Genomic DNA, 16,182 nt, shown 5'->3' with positions numbered 1-16,182 from the left:
GGCTGCCCAGGCAGGCTATGGTGTTGGCCAGGCCCTAGACAGCCCCTAATGGCAGAGGCTGCCTCTCCCGGCTGTACTGCCCCAGCACTACAGTGAGGTGCCGGCACCAGGGCCCTGGCTCTAGGATACTGCACAGCACCAGGCAAAGGGAGCCCAGCTCATCTGAGCCTCTAGGATACTCTGCAAACCAAATGATGCTACTTATTATGCTTCCTGTCACCAGCGAGAGCTCGTCCCTCATCTGCCCAGCTGGGCTGGCATCAGAGCCCCCATCAGAGACAAGGCCCGGCCCCACTGCCATTTACCTCCTGCCCCACTGACAGCACCAGGCACCAGCAATGCCCCACTGACAGCTCTGACCCATTCCTCTCTGCAGGCGCCCTCCCTGCCCCCATCCTCTATCTGAGCCGGACATCTACACATCTGGGGGACTCCATGCAGCTCAAGTGCTCCGTGTTCTCCCAGGCCCCAGCAACCCACATCATCTTCTGCAAGGACGGGAAGATCATTTCATCCCAGACTGGTTCAGAGGAGAAAGTCATCTACAAATATGCCCATGCAGTGTCCACAGGCAGCTCTGGGAAATACTCCTGTGGGTATGAGATCAAGGACAGTGACAACCGGGTGCACAGATCCCAGCTCAGCCCTGCCCAGCGCCTCAGCAATGCCAGTGAGACCTGTCTGTCTGTCTGTGAGCATGTCAGCTCAGCTCTGCTCAGTATCATGGGAAAGGGAGCTGGGGTGAATTGCACAGTGAGGAACGAGGTTTTCAAGGGGGCCATAAGGCACCGTTAGCTAACTCAGGCTGAATTTCTGTATGACCTGGGCCAAGGAGCTGTGCCCTGCAACCCTCTGTCCAGCTAAGCCAGGGCTGCCCAAGTCAGGGTGCAGCTGCTGGGCTGAGGCTGAGTTTCTTTGCTGGCTGCCTGCACAGCAGCAGGGAGCAGGCTGGGGTGGGGGTGACAGGCAGAGAGAGACCAGCCCAGCAGTAGCAGCAAGTTCCCTGCGTGTTCAGAGCTGGGTCCTCTGGAAAGGGGGATCCGCTCCCTGCTGCTGCTGCAGGACCTTCCCTTAGCCTGGGCCGGGACTTGTCCTTGGTAGCCTCTGTGAACAGCTGGGAGCTGGGAGGGGCATAAGGACAGAGGGTATGTCTACACTACCACCCTAGTTCCACGAGGTGTACAGATAGTTCGGAATGGCTTGCTAGTTCGAACTATCTAGCCCGTGCTGCGTGTAGCCGCGCTGCACGGGGTTCGAACAAGCTGGCATTTAAAAATGGCGCCGGCCGGCTTATGCAAATGAAGCCCGGGAAATTCAAATCCCGGGCTTCATTTGCAAGTGCGGTATGCCTACATTACCCTGCTAGTTCGAACTAGCAGGGTAATGTAGACATACCCAGAGAGACTATTACAGCAGGCCCCAGAGAGATGAGGGCCTGGAAACAGCCCCTTCCTGTCGGCTGGTGAGCTCACAGCGATTGACCATATGGGCTGTGCAGGCAAGTCGAGGTACTGGCCAGGCCCTAGACAGTCCTCAAAGTCCAAGGGCTGCCCTTGCTGGGGGAGGGGTCTCCTCTCTCCCAGACATGTGACCCCAGCTGGGTCATTGGGGTGTTTACACCAGGGCCCCTTGTTCCAGGACAGTGAGCAGCACCAGGCAATGGGAGCTCAGCCTGGCAACCCGCTGATCCAGGAGAATAAAGTGTCCTGGAATCAGACAGAGCTCATCCCCCCGTCTGCCCGGCGGGGCTGGGATCAGAGCCTCATCTGAGACATGGCCCAGACCCCCTGCCATTTACCTCCTGCCCCATCAACAGTTCCAGGTATCAGCAATGGCTCCATTTCCCTTCCCAGCTGCTCTCCTTACCCCCATCCTCTACCTGAGCCAGACATCAGCCCAGCCAGGAGACACTGTGCGGCTCCAGTGCTCCGTGTTCAACCAGGCCCCAGCCACCCGCATCATCTTCTATAAGGGCGGGGAGGAGGTTTCATCCCAGACCGGTTCACCGAAGAAGGTCAATTATGACTATGACCATGTGGTGTCCAGCGACAGCTCCGGGAGCTACGCCTGTGGGTACGAAATCAAAGACAGTGACACCCACATGACCAGATCCCAGCTCAGCCCTGCCCAGCACCTCATTGTCACTGGTAATACTTGTCTGTCTGTGAGTGTATTAGCTCAGCTCTGCTCCTATCATGGGGAAGGGAGCAGGGGTGAATCACAGAATGAAGAAGGGGCTTTCAATGGGTCCTCAGGGGTCAATTAGTCCACCCAGGCTGAGCTTCATATGACCTGGGCCAGGAGCTGTACCCTGCAACCCTGTGTCCAGCTAAGTAGGGGCTGGCCAAGCCAGGATTGAGGCCGTGTTTCTTTGTTTGATTGAGGCCGTGTTTCTTTGCTGCCTGCCTGCACAGAAGCAGGGAGCAGGCTGGGGTGAAGATGACAGGCAGAGAGAGACCAGCCCAGCAGTAGCAGCAAGTCCCCTGCGTGTTCAGAGCTGGGTCTTCTGGAAAGGGGAATCCGCTCCCTGCTGCTGCTCCAGGACCTTCCCTTAGCCTGGGCCTGGAATTGTCCCTGCGCTTGCAGTGATCGACCATCACACGTCGAGGTGTTGGCCAGGCTTTATATAGTCCCCAAGAGCCAAGGACTGCCTCATTAAAGGGTCACCTCTCCCCCGGACATACTGCCCAGCCGGGTCAATAGGTGCTTTCACCACGGCACGTTGTTCCAGGAAAATGAGCATACCAGGCAATGGAAGCCCAGCCTGGCAACCCAAATGATCCTAGAGAGTAAAGTTCCCTGGCTCCTGGCCCTCATCTGCCGGGATCAGATCCTTCATCTGAGACATGGCAGAGTCCCCTACCATTGACCACCTGAATCATCAGTAGCACCAGGTGCTACCAATGGCTCCATTTTCCTTCCCAGGTGCTCTCACTGCCCCCATCCTCTACGTGAGTGAGACGTCAGCCCAGCCAGGGGACTCTGTGCGGCTCCAGTGCTCCGTGTTCAGCCTGGCCCCGGCCACATGCATCACCTTCTACAAGGACGGGGAGGAGGTTTCATCCCAGAGGGCATTGCGGGAGAAGATCACCTACGACTATGACCACATGGTGTCCAGCAACAGCGCTGGGAATTACACCTGTGGGTACGAGATCAAGGACAGCAACAGCCGGGTGAACAGATCCCAGCTCAGCCCTGCCAAGCACCTCAGTGTCACTGGTAAGGGGTGTGTGAATGGGACCATATCCCAGGACTGCCCAGCAACTCAGTATGGCAGAAAAGGGGGGTGGGAAGAGAGGCCAAATGGCAACAGTTCTATAACAACCCCCCTGAAAATCCCAATGCAGAAATTTATCCATTTTCAAAATGTGAAATGAAATTTTTCTATCAAAACATCTTTGTTCAGCTTTTGCCCCAGGGAACCCTTCACTAGGCACTGGGAGGGGCATAAGGATCCAGAGGATGTTAGAGCAGATGCTGGAGAGGTTAAGGCCTGAAAACAGCCCTTTGCCTGTCAGCTGGTGAGCTCACAACGATTGACCATCACTAGATGGGCTGCACAGGCAGGCCAAAGTGCTGGCCGGGCCCTAGGCAGCCCGCACTGGCCAGTGGCAGCCTTCACTGAGGGGCCACTGCTCGCCAAGCTGCACAGTCCCAGTGGGGTCATGGGGTGTTTCCACCAGGGCCCCTTGTCCCAGGAGAGTGAGCAGTGCTAGGCAATGGGAGCCCAGCCTGGCAACCTGCTGATCCAGGAGACTCAGACCCCCTGCCATTTACCTCCAGCCCCATCAATAGCACCAAGTGTCACCAATGGCTCCATTTCCCTTCCCAGGTGTTCTCTCTGCTCCCATTCTCCATATGAGCCAGATGTCGGCCCGGCCAGGAGACTCTGTGCGCCTCCAGTGCTCTGTGTTCAACCAGGCCCCAGCCACACGCATCATCTTCTATAAGGGCAGGGAGGAGCTTTTAGCCCAGACAGGTTCGCCAAAGAAGGTCACTTACGACTATGACCATGTGGTGTCCAGTGGCAGCTCCGGGAATTACTCCTGCGGGTACGAGATCCAGGACAGCAACAACCGGGTGAGCAGATCCCAGCTCAGCCCTGCCCAGCACCTCAGTGTCACTGGTAAGAAAGGGCAGGGGTGGAGCGGGACAGGGTGGGAGGTCTGAACAGACGACAAGTAAATAACTCCCTGAAGATCCAAATGTAGAAATTTATCCTTTTTCAAAATCTGAAATGAAAAACTTCTGTGAAAACATCTTTGTTCAGCATTTGTCCCAGGGATCCCTCCTGCTGCCCCGCCCCCTAATTCCCACCCATCTCGGATCAAGCGGCCCAGCCCAGGCAGAGATTCGTTTTCAAGCGGAAAGCAGGAAGCTCTCGCCAGCCCCACTCAGCAGGCTGCTAAATGTCTGGAAGGCTGAGCAGTGGAGTTAAAGCTGGGGCCCCACCCCAGAGCTCATACCCCCGGCCAGAATCATCACCCCTCCTGCACCCCAACTGACTCAACAGCCCAGAGTCTCCTCCCATACTGTGAATCCCTCGTATATGGCCCCATCCTGGACCCCACAGCCCAGCTGGAGCCTCACCCATTCCCGTGCTTCAACCCTCTGCCCCAGTCCAGGGACAGTGAGGGTTTGGGAGAGCGAGCAGCTGGGGGAGGAGGGCTGGAGTGAGTAGTGTCGAGGCCTCAGAGGAGTGGAGGGGTAGAGGCAGGACAGGGGTCTGGGTTCCCTGTAAGCTGAGCACTTGGGCAGCCTCCCAGGAGAGATTCAGTGGCCCCCAGTTGATTAGTTGACCTTAGCGGTGCCCAAACCTGGCTGTTGCCTCAGCATCCCCAAAGCACTGGCATCAGCGAACTAACCCAGGCCCTCCGCAGGGCACAGCTGGTGCCAAGGCCTCCTGCTGCCCTCTGCCCCGGGGAGGGAGGGGTCAGCCCCTGAGTAAGCTGCCAGCCACACTGGGGAGGGGCGACAGGGTCTGGGCTGTTGTGTCTGTCACTGGCTCCTGTGAAGCCTTTACACGGAACCCTGGTGCAGCCTGAGCGAACTCAGGCGAGAGTGACTCTGTGCTGGGCAAAGGCAGGAGCCTCCCCAACGGCCTCCATCACTTAGGCCTCCCAGGCAGGGAATGTGCCCCCCGCAGTATGATCCCCCCATAGAGCGAGGCCTCCGGGTCCCCAACACACAGCATCTGCTCTGTGCCTAGTGCTGACCCTGCAGGGCCACATGCTGCTCTGCACACGACTCTCACCACATCTTTCCATGTTGCAGGGCCAGCCATGTCCCCGGCCATCTGGGCTGCCCGCTGCAGCCTGGTCCTGCTGCTCCTGGTGTCTGCACCCGTCATCACCTTTGTGCTGGAGAAACAGGACCTGACCCAGCCAGTGGGGCAGGAGGAGATTCTTGGTGGGAGCATCAGCATTTTTGGGGGGAGACACTGAAGGATCCCCACTGAGGAAAGAGCTGGGGAGATACCATGACCAGCTGTGAGTGGGGCGTTGGGGAGACACCATTGGTCAGTGCTGCACAGTAAGCCCCTGCGGTGACTGTCTTGATAACTCCACAGCCTCCTTCAGTCCCCCACTGCCCCACGAGGACTCATCAGTCACTGACTAGCGCTGCCGAACTTCTACTGAATGGAAACCAACCCCAGGGCCCTGCCACCTTCTCCACTTCCCAGCCCCGCCCCCACTGCCTCCTCTCCCACCTCCCCCACCATTCTCTGCTCTCCCCCTCCTCACCAGAGGGGCCAAGAGCCACCGCAGGCCCTGGGGAAGGTCTTTGGAGCAGCACGGGGCTGTGGAACAGCACTGCCATGGCAAATGAAAGGGGCCTGGAGCTCCGAGGATTGGAATTGCCCCTTTATCTCCCCCTGCTCCCCAACTCTGTCGGCCGCCTCATTCCTCAGCTCTGGGTCATCTCCTGCCCCTGCCCCCCTGGGCTCCCTCTGCTCTGGGGCTGGGACAGGAACTGCTGCAGCTGGATGCAGAGCCTGCCTGCAGGTAGGAGGCAGCCCAAGCTAAGCAGGGATTGGCTTGGACCGATGACCCAGCACCTCGCCCCTTCCCCCAGTCACTGGGCCTTCTGGGTACAGTCAGTTCACCTCACTGAACATGCCGGGTTCCCTTGTCAACTGGACTTTCCAGATGAAAATCGGGCACCTGGCATTGGCAACCCCCTGCCCTGCAGCCTGCAGCCCTCGGCTCACTGCAGCCAGGCCAGGGCCACGCTGAGCTCCATCCCATGAACTGCCCCCGCCAGACGGCCCAGCCCAGCTCCTTCCTCCTGCACAAACCGTCCCTCCTACCGAGGGGCTGTAAGTTTAGAGCAAGAGGAGGCACCTGGTTAAGTCCCCTCCCCGCAGGTAACAATTCTAGGAGACTGAGGTTCAATTCCCAGCTCTGTAGCAGCGTCCTTGGGCCTGTCACTTCTCCCTGGGCCTCAGCTTCCATCTGTGAAATGGGGCTAATCATTCTTCCTTGTCTCAGGGGAGAATTTCCAAAGCCCCTTAAGGGATTCAGGAGCCCAAGTGTGTGACTGTGCTCTGTGCCCACTGCCTGGTGCTCCTCAGCCCCTCAGGTGCTCTGAAAGTTCTTCCTTAGATTGTGAACTCTTCTGGCTGGGGTTTGGCTACACAAGGAAATTGACCAGCAGAGCTACACGATGCATCATCATTACAGTTCTCCTGGGATATCTCCCCGTGGGGACACCCTTATTTTGGAGTGAAAGTGCCCCAGACACAGTTAGTTTACACCATTTTCACCAGGAGGTAACCCCCCCCCTTGTACACGGCCAGTGTGCAGAGCCCCTCGTACACTGGAGTGAGCGTGTCCCCACCAGGAGTTATCCCAGGAGAGCTGTAGGGTTTAGCTAGATCAGCAGAGTTCTGCTCACAGGCAGTGACTGTCACAGGCATGGGAAGCTGTTGCCCTCCCAAACTGCCTGCAGAGGCCCTGCCCATGTGTTCCCTCTGGGCTCTCCCCTGCCTGCTCCTGGAGTCTGGGGCAGGCAATGCCGGGCATGCCTGGGCTGCTCCAGTCGGCCAGCACCGGGGCTGGCATCTTGTCTTGGCATGGGGCAGGGAGGAGACACTTCATCGGCAGGAGGGCCATCCAGGCAGGGCAGCACAGGGAAGTCGGGGCAACTGGGGCTGCCCAGCTCACCCAACTCTCCAGTGCACTGTGGGAGACTGGGGCCATAGTGCCCACTTGCTCTGCAATGCTCTGAGGGCAGCTGGGACCGTGCCATGTGCCTGGGCTCTCCAGCCCTGGGGATGGCTGGCGCTGTGCCACCTACCCATCTGTGGTGCACTCTGGCACCAGGGGTCTGGGTCTATGCTTCAGCCTCCCCTCTCTCTGGGGTCACACTGCCCAGCAGCCTTGCTGGGGCTGGGAAGCAGAGGCCAGCAGCAGAGGAGCTGGTGGGTGCAGAAGGAGCAGGACTTCAGGCAGAAGGGGTGGGGCTGAGGGGCTGGCTCCCTGACCCAGGGGTTCACCCACCACCCATGGTTCTGTGGCCGGGTTCCCAGGCAGACAAGACTTTGTGTCTGTGCAGCACCCAGCACAAAGGGGCCTGAGCCAGGCTGCTCTCCAGGGGTTGCTGTGATGTATATAACCCAGTGGATTGCAGCGGGGGCCGGGCGCGCAGGAGCTAAGGAACGAGGTCGCTGTTTCTGATTTGTTGTTCTGTGCTGTGAATAAACTGTAAAGTCAGGGGCTTGGCCTCACCCTGGTTCGTTCTGAAATGTTATTCTAGAGCCCAAATAGCCAGTGTCAGGCGAGTTTATTGCTCTAAGCCACCAATAGAACAGCCCAGGGGAAAGGTTCCATAGGACACCAGTCTCTGGGAAGTCTTGTTATAATGTGGGCTCCCCAAGTGACACCCCTAACGCCATCTTCTTACACCGATTTATAGGTATTCTGCATGTCATCTGAGCCTGGATTTAGCCAGCCAATCAGCTTCACACCATGGCGTGCCCCTTACTTCTTTGTCCTGAACTAGGGATATGAATGGTTAACCAGTTAACTGGTGGGCTGGGGCAGCTCCCACCCCGTGTGGGCAAGGGTATCCAGCCTGGCCGGAGCAGCCCCCATCCGCAACAGGCCTGGTCTGGCAGGACAACATGCCAAGCACAGGGATGTGCCGACCTGGCTGGATTGGTTCCCACCCATGGCGAGGTGGCCTTTCCAGTCCAGCCAGGCTGCACCAGCCCCCACCGTGCCTTGTTAAGCAGTTAACTGATTAAATGGGATTTTACGTCCCTTTTCTGAACACATGTTACCAAAGAGCATAATGGTGCCTCCTAGGTCTAGGCTGGAACAATGAGATGTCCTGCCCCCTTCCTTTGATATTCCAGTACCGACCTGTGAGAATCACTCCTACCTGTAGCTGTGATAAAACACTCACACACCCTGGGCCTGACAGTTTTCCAATTTATAAGCCAGAGCTTGGTTCAGCAAATGCAGGACGTGCTGGGATACTTAGCACTAGGGAACCAGACTATAACAAAGGTGAAGACTACATATTTGCACTTAATACTAGTTATGATGATAGATAGATAGATTAGATAGATAGAGGGAGTGGATTGGGAGAGAGAGAGAGAGAGATGATAGAGTATAATCCATATAGCCAGCACATATTGGCCAGCAGTACACTACTGGGGAATTCTTCTGTCTCCCCGGAGGCTTGGGATTTGGATGTTAGACTGTGAGCTCTTTGGGGCAGGATTTGTCATTTGCTCTGTTTGTACAAAGCCCAGCACTGTGGGGCTCTGATCCAGTTGGTCTCAAGTGCTACCACAATAGCTCCCATCTCTTATTTGGGTTTCTCCCTTGCTAATTTCCATGGTGTTTATTTTCTGAGCTGTTTAAAGTTACCATCAAGTGATCCCAGAATGACTGGCCAGAGAATGGGGAAAATCTGTGGGTGGGGGCATTTCTCATCACTGGAGGGCACATGCCCCCTTGGATATCTTGTGTCCATAGAAAGTCTTCAGTGATATGGCCTTGTCTGCATTTCACCTCTGGGAATGAAAGTGGTACTGCCAGGGTTCCACCGTGGAGTTATTAGACAATGTGAAATTCTTAAAGTAGGGGAGCAGAGATTTAAAAAAAAAAAAAAATTGCAGGCTTGTCCTGGTGAAGGCACCTTTCCGTCCACTAGGTGGCACTTTGCACCAATCCCAGTGAAAAACTCCTTTGACCTGTAAAAATTTAAAAAACAACAAAGGGTACGTCTACACTACAACGCTAATTCGAACTAAGGCATCCAGACTAAAAAACTAGTTCGAATTAGCGTTTTGCTAATTCAAACTAGCATGTCCACACAGAGTGGACCCTGAACCGGGCTTAAGGATGGCCGGAAGCAGTGCCGGCAGGGCATCAGGTTAGGACTTAGAGCGTGGAACTGCTGTCTCAGGCTAGCCGAGGGCTGTGCTTAAAGGGACCCAACCCCCACCCCGGACAGACAGTTCTCAGGGGTGCCCCGCTTGCAAAGCAGTCCTGGCTTGGAGTGCCCGGAGTACCCACACTGGGCACATCACAGCACTCGGCCATTAGACCGGCTGCACTTGCCGCAGGCTGCCATCTGGGGAGAGGGGGAAATTGGGGGGCTGCAAGAGAGGTTCCACCCCCAGAAGCCCGCAGAGCCAGCCCAGTCCTCCCCATCGGGGGCTCGTACCCCATTCCTCCCTCACCTCCTTCCACTTACCCTTCCCTAGCCCCCCTTCCTGATGTACAAAATAAAGGACAATTTTGTTCAAAAATAGAATCTCTCTTTATTGAACAAAACTGGGGGAGACTGGGAAAAGGAGGTGGGAGAGGAGAAGAGAGAGGGTGGGAGAGGAGAGGGCAACTACAATGATGAGGGGTTTGGAACAGGTCTCATATGAAGAGAGGCTAAAGAGACTGGGACTTTTCATCTTAGAAAAGAGGAGATGGAGGGGGGATATGATAGAGGTCTATAAAAGCATGAGTGGGGTAGAGAGGGTGTATACAGAAAAGTTCTTCATTAGTTCCCATAATAGAAGGACTAGAGGACAGCAAAGGAAAGGAATGGGTAGCAGGCTTCAAACTAATAACAGAAAGTTCTTCTTCACAAAGCAAATAGTCAACCTGTGGAACTCCTTGCTGCAGGAGGCTGTGAAGGCTAGAACTAGAACAGAGTTTAAAGAGAAGTGAGATCAATTCATGGAGGTTGGGTCCATGGAGTGGTATTAGCCAGGGGGTAGGAGTGGTGTCCCTGCCCGAAGTTTGTGGAAGGCTGGAAAGGGATGGCACGAGACAAATGGCTTGGTCACTGTCTTCGGTCCATCCCCTCCAGGGTCCCTAGGGTTGGCCGCTCTCGGCAGACAGGCTACTGGGCTAGATGGACCTTTGGTCTGACCCAGGACAGCCATTCTAAGCTTAGGGCTCAGGGTCGGGGGTCTCAGTGGACCACCTTGATTTTCATGCAAACCTGCTCCTGGGTGACCAGGCTGGCAGCTCTCCTGCCCTAGACGGCCACTTTCCTGTGCCTAGTGCGGAGGTCGTGGACGAGGTCCACAATGTCTGCACTGGACCAGGCGGGTGCCCACCTCTTGCGGTCCTTGGCAAGCTCCCGGGAACCGCCAGCCTGGTCCTGGGAAGAGGGGGAGGGCTGGGTGGCAGCGGGTGGCTGGCTCGAGCCGTGCCAGGTGCAGGGTCTGCTGGCTGGGTGCGGGCAAGCTTGCACCTGGCACGGGCACTGTAGCCAGCCCGTGCCCCTTTAAGGGGTCTGGGGCCGGGAGGGTGGGCAATAGAGTTTCCCTGGTGTTGGCCAGAGTGGCCACCAGGGAAAGCTGGGGAGGGCTAGCCTCCCACTAGTTCGAATTAAGGGGCTACGCACCCCTTAATTCAAACTAGTAAGTTCGAACTAGGCTTAGTCCTCGTAGAATGAGGTTTACCTAGTTCGAACTAAGCGCTCCGCTAGTTTGAATTAAGTTTGAACTAGCAGAGCGCTAGTGAAGCGCCTATCAAAGTTAATTCGAACTAACGTCCGTTAGTTCGAATGATCTTTGTAGTGTAGACATACCCAAATAGACTAGTAGCACCTTAAAGACTAACACAACATGTAGATGGCATCATGAGCTTTCGTGGGCATCTGAAGAAGTGGTCTGTGCCCATGAAAGCTAATGATGCCATCTACACTTTTTGTTAGTCTTTAAGGCGCTACTAGTCATTTGTTGTTTTTTAAATTTTTCCCATTACAGACTAACTTGGCTACTCCTCTGAATCCTTTGACCTGTGACACCGGGAGTAGAGCTGAGTGAAAATGTCTGGATGAAGAGTTTACTCACCAAAGAATGCCATTTTCGCTGATGCAAAACTAGTCAAAAACTTACCCTGATCAGTTTCAGCTGAAACTGTTGATGGGGCAGAAGGAAAATGTCAGGGACTGTGTACCATATCTCCCTGCAGCTTGAAACTTGGGGCTGAATTTGGGGGAAACAAGAAGTTTCTGCTCTGGAGCAGAGTTGGGGAAACAAAGCAGAGAAATACAGAGAGGTCTCCTTCCAACAGTAAAATCACCTCCCCGCCCCCACAGAACTGCCCCATGCCACATGGCGGTTTCACTCTGATCAAGGCAGAAGGCAGCAATTAACACTGGAAACAACTGGGGATTCTCATTCCACTTCACTGTTGTTATTAACAACACACCCTGCATTCAAGACCAACCCAACAATAACAACCCCCTGCACTCACAAACAGCACTATAGTAACAATCCAGTGCGCACACACACAGCATTATGCAAACCAACCCACAGCAGTGTCTGCACTGCTCGAAACGCACCAGTACACCTGAACCCCCACTTTATGTGTAGCCTCAATGCTTATGGACAATCCTACAATAACAATCCCGCATTGAAAGTGTCCCAGTGCCCATGGAGGCACCTATAAATATAATCAAAATGCCACCCCAGGACTCACAAACCTTCAGACAAACCCCCTTGTGCATAGTCTCAAAACTCACAAACAAATTTATGTTCTCATGTGTACAGCTGGGCTGAAATGTCTGGATGAATAGTTTAGTCACCAAGAATGCAGTTTTGGTTACACAAACTAGTCCAAAATTTACACAGATCATTTTTGCTGGGCAAAAGTTCTTAAAACATCAAGGCTGCTTCAGCAATGCAACACACGGGTGACACTGGCAGTGCCCAGCTGCGGCCAGATGCTCGAGTGAGCACGGAGACCAGATGGGCTCTTCCTGCTGAGGTGCCCGCGCTGGAGAGGCCCCGAGCAAATTCCCCAGCCCTGTGAGCTGGATTGTAGCCCAACTGGCCCATGGGCTGCCAGGCCCTGGCTGTGGGTGTGTCTGGGTTTGATTAGCCAGTCAGGGTGGGTGAGGTCAAAGCTTCTCTTGCACCAACTTCTGCTGGGAAGAGTCGCTTTCCAGCCACATGGTTCAGCTGTCCTGGGACCTGCACGGCTCCAACACTGCTGAGAACAATGTTTGTCAAGGTAAGACATGCTGGGGTGGTGAGGGTCTGTGGCACCAAGGAAGCAGCAAAGGAGGTTTAGATTAGATAGAAGGAAAAACTTTCTAATACTACAGGTAGCTACGCTCTGGAATAAGCTTCCAAGGGAGGTGAGGAATCCCCTCATCGGAAGTTATGAAGAAAGGGATTTGACACACCCCCGCTCAGGAATGATCTAGGTTAATTCAGTCCTTGCTCAGTACAGGGGGCCCTTCAGGTTAATGTGCATCGACCACTAGGAGATCACAGCAGAGACACACGGCCACCGGGCAGAACAAAGCATTGGCAGATTCCAGCTTCAAACAATGAGGGCTAATAAAGAACTAATAACCTGAAAACTTGGCCACTGAAAACTGAAATATTTTAGCTGAGAACTTCCAAAAATCAAAATATTTGGAGGCTTTGGATTTTTCAACAACAACAACAACAACAACAACAACAAATTTCAAAGAAAGCCGAGATGCCAGCAACAGATAATTTAGTCAAAAATAGTTTCCTATATAAAAAAGTCTTAATGTAAAATTCTCAGATTACTCCATACTGTCATCACACTGTGACTCTGCTGTTTCCTCAGTGCCATTGTTGTGCACAGTGCTGTACTATCAGGCAAAATACAACACTATCACTGTGCCCTGACATCCTGCTTTGTGTCACACTCTTGACTAGAAAAACTTAAAAAACAACAAATTGTCTAGCAGCACCTTAAGACTAACAAAACATGTAGATGGTATCATGAACTTGCATGGGCAAACCCACTTCTTCAGATGATTGGAGTATTAAATGTGCAGATCCAAGGATAAATAAGGGAATGGGGGAGGGGGAGAAAAAATAGTGAATTAGATTGTTCAAGTTACAAGAAGCTGATAAGAACAATTTGCCTCTTTTTAAGTACCCAATATTTGATTGGTTAAGGCATTAGGGGTATGTCTACACTTGCATCCTAGTTCAAACTAGGGATGCAAATGCAGGCATTCAAAATTGCTAATGAAGCGAGGATTTAAATATCCTGCGCTTCATTAGCATGATCTCACCAGCATGCTAGTTCGAATCATAGCTGATTCGACCCAGGAAGTGCGCACTGGGACACATTAGTTCGAACCAAACCCCTTGGTTCGAACTAACATTACAGGCAGTCCCCGGGTTACATGGATCCCTACTTACAAACGGGGTGAGGCAATCCCGCACTAGCTGCTTCCCCCCAGCAGACCAGGGAGACGCAAAGCTAGCGCCCCCCTCCCCCCCCAGCAGACCAGGGAGACGCAGAGCGGCTTTTCTCAGCAGACACCTCAGCTTGATAATAAAGGACTGAGGGAAGTGAGGTGTGGGAGAATAAAACTGAGCTCTGGAGAAATGTTTGGCTAGAGTTTCCCCTACAATATGTACCAGTTCCGACTTACATACAAATTCAACTTAAGAACAAACCTACAGTCCCTATCTTGTACATAACCGGGGGACTGCCTGTACTTCTCAAAAAATGAGGAGTATTCATCCTCCTTATTCTTTATTCATCCCTCTCTGATAGGAGTCAGGTTCCAACCCTTCCCTGTGAATTTGGCTTGTGGAATTGGTCTGAAATGTTAAACCTCCCAGTATCCTTTGTGAAAGTCTTTGGTATGTTTGTGGCTTGGGCTAGCTGCTCAGTCAGTTGGTGTCAGGCCTTGCGTATGCAGCAGATCTGGGTGCGCCATTGAGTTTCCTAAAATCCATTCCAAGACCAACACTTCACCTCATGTCTTTGCCCATTCACAGCTAGGTAATTCAGCCACCCCAGATCAAGCATCTTCTTTGGCTTGGATCATTCTCTCTGGTACCTGTTGCACTGTTAATCTCAGAGGGACAGTCCCCACACCCGGACTTTGGGGGAGTTTAGATCCTAACTGTGTGGGCTGGGGCTATCCGTATAATAAACCCAGATGGGAACCCTCAGTCCACACTTCCTACCGCAGGGGAAGGTCAGATTAAAACCCACAGCTGGAGCTAAACCTCAGGGCCCATCTCCTCTTGCTCTGTCCCCAGTCCAGCTTCACCCTGTCCTCTGGTCCCTCTTGCACCAATCAGCCATAATCACCATAGTGTTTAGAAATAGGAGCTGGCTTGGAGCTGTTAAACCTAGAGGGGAAATGTTAAACTCTTTCGGCCAGACAGGCTCTAGCCCAGCCAGAAGTTAGGAACTCAATGCAGGGATCCCTGGAGAAGACTCTCTGGCTTTTAAATGTACAACTACATAAATAAGGTCCCCTGGAAATGTCATGAGACAGACGAAATGGAGAGAATGCGAATGAAGCTGGTTAATGGTGAGGCCAAAAATAACATTCTGTGGCCAGGTCATTCAAACCCACATTGCAACATGTGAGCCATTGGGCTGCTCGCTGGGGTCAGGCCGGGGCGAGCTTCCTGCTAGACAGGGGAGGAGGTGTCAGTACAGGAGACTCTGCAGATGCTCAGGGCACTGTCGGCTGGGCCTGTGGTTCCCTCCCTACGCAGACTGTGTGCGAGAGCGTCTCTAAGCAGGGGCCACAGGTCACAGCGCCTGAGACCGAGTCCATCCCCTGTAGCAGATTTCCCAGCTTGTGTCTCTGACGTATTCCTCTTTCACAGTCCTGTCCCATCCAGCCTCCTACCCTCTTTGGCTGTCATAGGGCTGGTCATTGTCACCCAGGCTATGGGAGGGCTGGGGGAGGAAGGTAGGGGCTGGGAGATCAGCAGCCATTGCTTCAGTCTCTCACTCAGCTATGAATTCTTGTGGACTCAGGCACTTCATGTGGTTCTGTGCCTCAGTTTCCCCATCTGTGACATGAGGATGACATTCCCTACCTCTCTGCAGTGTGTGAAGATAAACCCCATTAATGATTGTGTGGAGCTCAGATACTCCGGCGACATGGAGTGTACAAGGACAGGCAGAGATGGACGGGAACAGCTGTTTATCTCAGGGCTTTTTCGCACAAGGAAACCTATCAATAGATCACTATCGCTTTGCTGGTGTAACTCCCACAGGGACACTGTTTCGGTGGAATCAGAGCCTTTGACCGGGTTATTCATAGTTTCCAGTGCCACAAGGGCATTCCGATCTAGACTGACCTCCTTCTAACCCAAGCCAGAAAACTGCATCTGCAGGGTCCCTGGCGTGCATTGGACTATGGGACCTCTGTGCCACCTACCTGGGCTGTCTCTCACACTGCGATGCTGAGGTTACAAGGCTCTGACAGGCGCTACACTTACACAACCATCCTCAAGAAGGGACACACCCAACCGAGTTACACGATTCTTTCCCAGCCACTCATGAACCATCAGTGGGCAGGCTCCAGCGAGCTCCCCACAGCTCCACAGCCTTGCGTCCACGAACCATATCGTGTTGCAGACCATCATAAGTTCACTATCTAGTCCACACCTCCTTTGATGTGGAGACACACACACACTAGCCTTTGTCGTCTGATGTTTCCCGAGCACTCCAAGCAAAACCGATTTATTGTCTCCAGAAAGGCAGATGTTTAGAGATTGGCATAGACATCAAAGTTGGTTACTTAAGAAACAAAAATAAACGAAGTCTAAATTCAAACAGACTAAGCAAGACTGGAATTAAGCCATGCTCACCCTAACATGGTACATGAAGGCTACAGTCTCTCAAAGCACAGGCCGAAACGTCTCCCGTTCAAAGTCTTTGTCTTCCAGATGTTCTTCCATGA

This window comes from Pelodiscus sinensis, unplaced genomic scaffold (genome assembly GCF_049634645.1).
Source record: "Pelodiscus sinensis isolate JC-2024 unplaced genomic scaffold, ASM4963464v1 ctg34, whole genome shotgun sequence".
In the NCBI taxonomy this organism is placed as follows: domain Eukaryota; kingdom Metazoa; phylum Chordata; order Testudines; family Trionychidae; genus Pelodiscus; species Pelodiscus sinensis.
The sequence above is the reverse complement of the archived record's forward strand: the minus strand, read 5'-3'. Positions refer to the sequence as shown.